Genomic DNA, 7276 nt, shown 5'->3' with positions numbered 1-7276 from the left:
GTGCTTTATCCGGGTAGCCGGAAAGTAGAGCATTGCAGTAGTCTAACCTAGAAGTAACAAATGCATGGATTAATTTTTCTGCATCATTTTTGGACAGAAAATTTCTGATTTTTGCAATGTTACGTAGATGGAAAAAAGCTGTCCTTGAAACAGTCTTGATATGTTCGTTAAAAGAGAGATCAGGGTCAAGAGTAACGCCGAGGTCCTTCACAGTTTTATTTGAGACGACTTTACAACCATCAAGATGAATTGTCAGATTTAACCTCTAACGAGCCTCTACCCCGGATCCGGGAGCACCCCCCCCCCCCCCCCCCCCCCCACTGATTAGCATCGCTAGCATAGCGTCACAATTAAATAGTAGCATCTAAATATCATTAAATCACAAGTCCAAGACACCTAATGAAAGATACAGATCCTGTGAATAAAGCCACCATTTCAGATTTTTAAAATGTTTTACAGGGAAGACAAAATATGTAAATCTATTAGCTAACCACGTTAGCAAAAGACACCACTTTTCTAACTCCATCGGTTTCTTACTCCATCAGGTGCTATCACCAATTCGGCTAAACTAAGATATTGATAGCCACTAATCAAGAAAAAAACTCATCAGATGACAGTCTGATAACATATTTATGGTATAGGATAGGTTTTGTTAGAAAAATGTGCATATTTCAGGTAGATTTCATAGTTTACAATTGCACCCACCGTCACAAATGGACTAGAATAAATAAATAGAGCAACGTGTATTACCTATTTTACTAATCATCAAACATTTCGTAAAAATACACAGCATACACTAATCGAAAGACACAGATCCTGTGAATACAGACAATATTTCAGATTTTCTAAGTGTCTTACAGCGAAAACACAATAAATCGTTATATTAGCATACCACATGTTCAAACATTACCAGAGCATAGATTCTAGCCAAAGAGAGCGATAACGTCAACATTGCCAAAATATATTAATTTTTTCACTAACCTTCTCAGAATTCTTCCGATGACACTCCTGTAACATCATATTACACAATCCATATAGAGTTTGATCGAAAATGTGCATATTTAGCAGCACAAATCGTGCTTACACAATGGAAATACTGTCCAACTACTCAAGCAATCTGCCCGGCAGCATCATGAAAATACAACTATTTTTATTGAAAACTATTCATAAACTTGACTAAAAAAATACAGGTTGGCCATGGAATGAAAGATGCATTAGTTATTAATGCAACCGCTAAGTTAGATTTTTAAAATTAACGTTACTAGACATACAGTGTGCGTTACAGACAGACTAGTGCCGCAATAACGGCGTCACTATTTACCGTTATTGAGTTTACATTTTTCCACATAAAAATGGAATAACATCATAAATAGCTCTTACTTTTCGACGAGCTTCCATCGGAATCTTGGCCAAGTGGTACTTTTGTCCAAAAGAATCGTTGCTTGGTTGTAAAACGTTGCATTCAACTTCTGATATAGCAGCTAACTATAGCTAACAATTGCTAACATTAGCTAACGTGTCCAAATCCTCACTACGCAATACTGAGGAAATTCCGAAAAATAGCAATATACTCGCATAATCTGATATAACTCGGTTTCAAATAGCTTCGTTATGATGTTTCTAACACCTATATCAAATTAAATTACAGACTGATATATCTAAATTTCATTACTGAGCGTTCGAAAATGGCATCCCGGGGTCTCTCTCTGCGTAAAGTTCAACGTCGAAAAGAAGGCGTACCTCACTCCTTGGTGTTTTATAACCTCTGAGAGCTACGCAGGAAGCCCATTCCACTTCTCATTGGTTACTGACATCCAGGGGAAGGCGGGTGCAGTTCGAGTCATTCCATAGGATATACACACCCCTTTAAACTGAACTGAGATCAGAGCTTCGCTCTCAGACCTTCGCAAAACCTGTCATGGATTTCGCTGTAGAAAGAGTTCTGTTCCACTCAGAGACATAATTCAAACGGCTATAGAAACTAGATAGTGTTTTCTATCCAATAATAACAATAATATGCATATTGTACGATCAAGAATTGAGTAGGAAGCCGTTTCATCTGTAGAGACAATTATGCTAATTTGAAACAGCACCCCCTATAGTCGCAAGAAGTTAACAGAAGATCTCTTTGTTTCTTGGGACCTAGAACAAGCATCTCTGTTTTGTCCGAGTTTAAAAGTAGAACGTTTTCAGCCATCCACTTCCTTATGTCTGAAACACAGGCTTCTAGCGAGGGCAATTTTGGGGCTTCACCATGTTTCATTGAAATGTACAGCTGTGTGTCATCCGCATAGCAGTGAAAGTTAACATTATGTTTTCGAATAACATCCCCAAGAGGTAAAATATATAGTGAAAACAATAGTCGTCCTAAAACGGAACCTTGAGGAACACCGAAATGCACAGTTGATTTGTCAGAAGACAAACCATTCACAGAGACAAACTGATATCTTTCCGACAGGTAAGATCTAAACCAGGCCAGAACTGGTCCGTGTAGACCAATTTGGGTTTCCAGTCTCTCCAAAAGAATGTGGTGATCGATGGTGTCAAAGGCAGCACTAAGGTCTAGTAGCACGAGGACAGATGCAGAGCCTCGGTCTGACGCCACCAAAAGGTCATTTACCACCTTTACAAGTGCAGTCTCAGTGCTATGATGGGGTCTAAAACCAGACTGAAGCATTTCGTATACATTGTTTGTCTTCAGAAAGGCAGTGAATTGCTGCGCAACAGCTTTTTCTAAAATTTTTGAGAGGAATGGAAGATTCGATATAGGCCGATAGTTTTTTATATTTTCCGGGTCAAGGTTTGGCTTTTTCAAGAGAGGCTTTATCACTGCCACTTTTAGTGAGTTTGGTACACATCCGGTGGATAGAGAGCTGTTTATTATGTTCGACATAGGAGGGCCAAGCACAGGAAGCAGCTCTTTCAGCAGTTTAGTAGGAATAGGATCCAGTATGCAGCTTGAAGGTTTAGAGGCCATGATTATTTTCATCATTGTGTCAAGAGATATAGTACTAAAACACTTAAGTGTCTCTCCCGATCCCAGGCCTTGGCAGAGCTGTGCAGATCCAGGACAGCTAAGCCCTGGAGGAATACGCAGATTCAAAGACGATAACAGGCAACATCCGCACTGAGCTAAATGGTAGAGCTGCCGCTTTCAAGGAGTGGAACTCTAACCCGGATGCTTATAAGAAATCCCGCTATGCCCTCCGACGAACCATCAAAGAGGCAAAGTGTCAATACAGGACTAAGATTGAATAGTACTACACCGGCTCTGGCAATCTTCGGATTTGGCAGGGCTTGCAAACTATAACGGACTACAAAGGGATAGACAGCCACGAGCTGCCCAGTGACACGGGCCTACTAGACGAGCTAAACTACTTTTATGCTCGCTTCGAGGCAATCAACACTGAAGCGTGCATGAGAGCATCAGTTGTTCTGGACGACTGTGTGGTCACGCTCTCCATAGCCGATGTAAGACCTTTAAACAGGTAAACATTCACAAGGTTGCAGGGCCAGATGGATTATCAGGATGTGTACTCCGAGCATCCGCTGACCAACTGGCAGGTGTCTTCACTGAAATGTTCAACCTGTCCCTGACCGAGTCTGTAATACCAACATGTTTCAAGCAGACCACCATAGTCCCTGTGCCAAAGAACACCAAGGTAAACTGCCTAAATGACTACCGACCTGTAGCAATCACGTCTGTAGCCTTGAAATGCTTTGAAAGGCTGGTCATGGTTCACATCAACACCATCAACACCATTATCCCAGAAATAATAGAGCCACTCCAATTTGATTCATGCACCAACAGATCCACAGATGATGCAATCACTATTGGACTCCACACTGCCTTTTTCCACCTGGACAAAAGGAACACCTCTGTGAGAATGCTATTAATTGACTACAGCTCAGAGTTCAACACCATACTGCCCTCAAAGCTCATCACTAAGCTAAGGACTCTGGGACTAAACACCTCACTCTACAACTGTATCTTGACCTTGCTGACGTTCCGCCCCCATGTGGTAAGAGTAGGTAACAACACATCTGCCACGCTGATTCTCAAAACGGGGACCCCCAGGGGTGCGTGCTCAGTCCCCTCCTGTATTTCTTGTTCACCCATGACTGCATGGCCAAGCACGTCTCCAACATCATCATTAAGTTTGCTGAAGACACAAAAGTGGTAGGCCTGATCACCAACAACAATGAGACAGCCAGACACCTGGCAGTGTACTGCCGGGATAACAACCTCTCCCTCAACGTGATCAAGACAAAGGAGATGATTGTGGACTACAGAAAAGGAAGACCGAGCACTCCCCCATTCTCATCGACGGGGCTGTAATGGAGCAAGTTCCTTGGTGTCCACATCACCAACAAACTATCATGGTCCAAACACACCAAGACAGTCGTGAAGAGGGCATGACAACACCTATCCTCCCTCAGGAGACTGAAAAGATTTGGCATGGGTCATCCAATTCGCTGCACCATTGAGAGCATCCTGACTGGTTGCATCACCACCTGGTATGGCAATTGCTATGCCCCCGACTGCATGGAACTACAGAGGGTAGTGCGTGCAGCCCAGTACATCACCGGGGCCAAGCATCGGTTGAGCATGCAGACAGCATTTCTTTCCAGAAGCCTTGAGAAAATTGTCCAGCTGCAGGGACTGTGTTCATTTATTTTTCAGCTTTAGACTTGCCTAATTCAGACTTGAAACATTGTTGTTGTGTTTTAGTAACTTGTGCCCCTGGCTATCCGTCAATAAATAAATAACAAAAAAAATACAATTGTGTCGCCTTCCATAGAGTAACGTTACTAGCAATACAAACCTGTTGTCATAGCAAGCTAAAGTTAACCAAATAACGTTAGGTTAAATGTTAGGTAGCAAGCCAGCCATCAAACTCAAGCTGGCTAGCTAACAGCAAGCTTTAGCTTGCAATCAACACAACTTTCTGACAAAATTAGAAATGTATAATATCTGAATCTGTAGCTAGATTCTTACCTGTATACATAGATGAAAGCTTCACGGCAGACTGCAACCCCTTTTATAAGAAATCCTGTGTTGTTTCCGTTTAGTTTGCTTAGCTGGTTTGCCCCGTTGTGTTCCACTGATTTCAAAACGTGTTATTTTCAGAGTGAGAGAGAGTCAGCATTCGTCGTCCAGAAAGTAGTCCATCACAGCTTTTTTCCACTGACCTTTGTCGATAACGCCTGATAAATTCAGGGCAGCAATGTTATTGAGAGCAGTAGCAACATATAGCAGTTCTCCATGGCTAACGTTATAACTTTAAAAAACTGCAGTAGAAAGGATTATCTAGGCATTATGAGCAGCTAATTTTATAGACACAAGATGCAACACCGCAGACCAATCCAAACTCATCTCTCGGCATGTCCAGCCCACTCATTATCTCAGCCAATCACGGCTAGTGGGAAGGTTGCTGACTTTCTCTGTGGCTAAACCAACAAGGCTCTTAATTTAACAAATGTATTCATATTTACAGATGACATACAAGTTTGATATTAAGGCACATGAAAGTTCACATGTTCAAGAAGGCACTTCTGGCAAAAAACGCATTTTGATAAAAAAAAATATATATATGTTTTACGTTCAAAAGGCTCTGCTGTGAAGTTGTGACTTGCGACATACACCTAGTTTCCTGAATCGGGTCACAATTACCTTTTAATGGCGTCAGACCAAGGCTCTGCATCTGTCCTCCTAGACTCTAGTGTTGCTTTTGACATCCTCTATCATAACATTCTTTTGGAGAGATTGTAAACCTTAATTAGTCTACACGGACAAGTTCTTGACTGGTTTAGATGTCATCTGTTGGAAACTACTTTTGTTTGAGCACGGCAAAACGGTCTCCCGCTGTCTTACTTCATTCTGAGTTTCACCTCTGAATCCCCAGGGTTGCCACAGCACACATAGGCATCTGAGTCCAACTAACCACAACTTTTTGAGTACATCAAGAGGACGAGGGCTTGTCCTGCCTACTTCACCTGCATGATGAACTTGATGAACTATTATCAGTCACAGACAATGACACTACACTGACAGAGACCCACAACACATCAACAACCAATGACACTGTAAGCAATGGGTCAGCACATGCAGCACCCCTTTTTGCAGAACAGGTATCTGGGTTGATGAGGGTTACTGATGTAGCAGCACTGTTTCCCCATAGATAATTTAAGATACGTGATGGCCAAATCTCTGAGTCTGTTTTTGCTTTTATTTACAGCAGTATATTTAAACAAATTGATGAGGGTCTCTGAGAGAAATATCCTGAGAAAGAGGTAGTCAGAAATGTTGTAGAGTAATCAAGCCAGGTGCTTTCAGGGACATGTTGACCAACAAAGAGGGTCTTACTGTAGCTGAGCTGAAACGCTTCTTTAGGTCTCATCTCAGAGATAAAAGTAGCACAGAGCTCTTTCAGGAGCTGAGTAAGACTATTCAGCAGGACAGGGAAATGCCTCAGTAGTTTGCATACAGGTTAATGGGGCTCAAACAGCATGTACTGTTCGCATCATAGCAGAGTGGTGATGAGTTTGACTATGGCAAGAAGATGGTACAGGGTGTGTTCCTTCACACACTTTACCAAGGGCTCAGTGAAAAATACTCTAAAATCAGAGATAACCTCAAGAAATATACCTCTGTAGTGTGACTGACGACTTAATCCTCAAGCAGATAACACAATCAGCCAGTGAGGAAGCAAATAGACAGAAACGTACAGTCGCAGTGCTAGTCACAGACCAGTAAATGTCAACTCAGCACAGCAACAAAGGGACATTTAATATTGTGACCAGTCTTCCCTCACTCAGGTTGATGGTGAAGTGAAGGCCAATTGCACAGGCATCCAGGAGCTGACCGCAACAGTGGCTAAACACTGGCTAAAAGCCTTGAGCAATTGACGAAACCTGCTGCAGGTGAGGCCCAGGGATATGCCCATCACCTATCCTCCAGAGCACCGACAAGAGAGGCACCGAGATGTGCTTCTTCACCAACATCCAGAGCAACAATGACAGACACGGCCCACACTAAGGGTAAATGTCAAGACGGTGTCCAGCGGGGAATTGAAAGCTGCCCTCACCACTTCCCTTGTGGACAAGAAGGACACAGAGCTGTCGGCTGCCTAACGAGACAGACGTCAGAAAATGGGTGCAGGTCGCTGGCGAGGGACAGACAGTGGCCGCTGCAAAGAAAATGTCCCTACTCCAAATCAACTGTGTGAAGCCAGAGAACCAGCTACACGTCCACACACAGGAACATCAACACACA

The sequence above is a fragment of the Salvelinus fontinalis genome, chromosome 10 (genome assembly GCF_029448725.1).
Source record: "Salvelinus fontinalis isolate EN_2023a chromosome 10, ASM2944872v1, whole genome shotgun sequence".
Lineage (NCBI taxonomy): Eukaryota > Metazoa > Chordata > Actinopteri > Salmoniformes > Salmonidae > Salvelinus > Salvelinus fontinalis.
Note: the sequence above shows the minus strand (reverse complement) of the source record.